Source organism: Rhinoderma darwinii, chromosome 4 (genome assembly GCF_050947455.1).
Source record: "Rhinoderma darwinii isolate aRhiDar2 chromosome 4, aRhiDar2.hap1, whole genome shotgun sequence".
Taxonomy (NCBI): domain Eukaryota; kingdom Metazoa; phylum Chordata; class Amphibia; order Anura; family Rhinodermatidae; genus Rhinoderma; species Rhinoderma darwinii.
Genome location: NC_134690.1, coordinates 87094323 through 87095722, shown reverse-complemented (window position 1 = coordinate 87095722; position 1400 = coordinate 87094323). Strand labels below are relative to the sequence as shown.

Sequence of the window (1400 nt, the reverse complement as noted above, 5' to 3'; positions counted from 1 at the left end):
CATGCAGTACTCGAATAGCAATATCCTGGCGTCTTCCCAGAGAAACAGGGAACGGCCACAAGGTGGAAGAAAGTCTCCTCACCACTAAAGTTAAAATTGGTCGGGAGGATGGGTGGTTTCCGCTGCCTTGTCCAATAGCAGTTGTGTAGTTATTATATGAGAATCCCTCTTCCTGGGAATACCTGGATGAACAGAAACACAATACAGATGTAGACAAGTTTATCTGGACTCTAATAACTTGCTGCAGCATTATATCACACAAAAAAAGCCATTGAAAAAGTCAAGCTAAAGTTTCTTGACACTATATTTGCGTTAAGAGTCAATATAAAGATGGCTACATCTGTACTACTAAGGATCTAATCTAGTGCATCATTTGATTCATTTCAAATAATATCATATTACCTAATGAGATTTGTTGTTTGCATTACCCAATCTGTAGATTAAGAAGAACCTAAACATTAAAAACGCTCTGATACATGTTGTCTGCATTTTTCAGATCGAAATATGAATTTTGTAGGGTTCTATTAAGAAAAAATATTCATTCTTGACTGTGGAAGATGTAAGAGGACAGTATTGACCCTAAAACGTTTTGAAATGATTTACATACACAACGGATTATAGAATGTATAAAATGTGGAAGGTCATGTGTTACTGTATATAATAAACAGAAAATAATAAAGAGTACAACATTCCAGTCAATAAAAACACTACTTGTCACCATTTCAGCACGTCAACACCTCTGTATAATATTGAAAGCATACTGAGGTACAGTGAGGTCCATGCACATCAATATGGCTCTCTACAACACGAAGTCATAATACAACAGTGTGCATGAAGCCGAACATGGTGTTAACAAAATTGAATTGGGGCCTTGGCGTGTGACATTTGTTTAGAGGAGCATCCACTACTTTTACAGATTTTGGGCCAGTTCACACAGAGTGTTTTGGCACTGATTTTAATGCGGAGACTGCTTCAGGATAAGCGCCAAAAAATGCCCCAAATCTCCAACCATTGATTTCAATAGGAGGCAGAGGTTTTGTTTTTTTTCCCGGATGGCTTTTGACCACATTCCCTTTCTTGGAGCGGTTTCCGTGTCTGAACCTCCATTGAAATCAATATGAGGCAGAAAAACAACGCACAATTCGTTTTAAAGGTTTTTTCTGGCCACGCTTGACGACAGAAACTGTCCGCGGTTTTTGCATTGGGTTCATTTTACAAAACGCCGAAAAAAGCAAGAAAAATCACGGAATAAAATGTGTAAAAAACACTGGCACTTTAAATTCCTACAGGATTTTTGAAACAGATATTTTCTGCCTAACAAAAAAAGGCAGTGTGAACTTACCCTTAGGCCGGATTCATACAAGCGTGTGCGTTTTGCGTGAGCAAAAAACGCAGCGTTT

At 38.2% G+C, this 1400-nt stretch overlaps 1 protein-coding gene across 1 annotated transcript in view; it reads left to right on the top strand.

The window, feature by feature from the left end:
* The window catches only part of SAG (S-antigen visual arrestin), a 29312-nt gene extending 28636 nt beyond the window's left edge, over nucleotides 1-676 (top strand). Inside the window, exon 16 of the mRNA XM_075863955.1 lies at nucleotides 1-676. This exon is cut by the window's left edge and continues 469 nt beyond it. The gene's annotated coding sequence lies outside the window, so the exon portion shown is untranslated.
* The last annotated feature ends 724 nt before the right edge of the window (nucleotides 677-1400 follow it).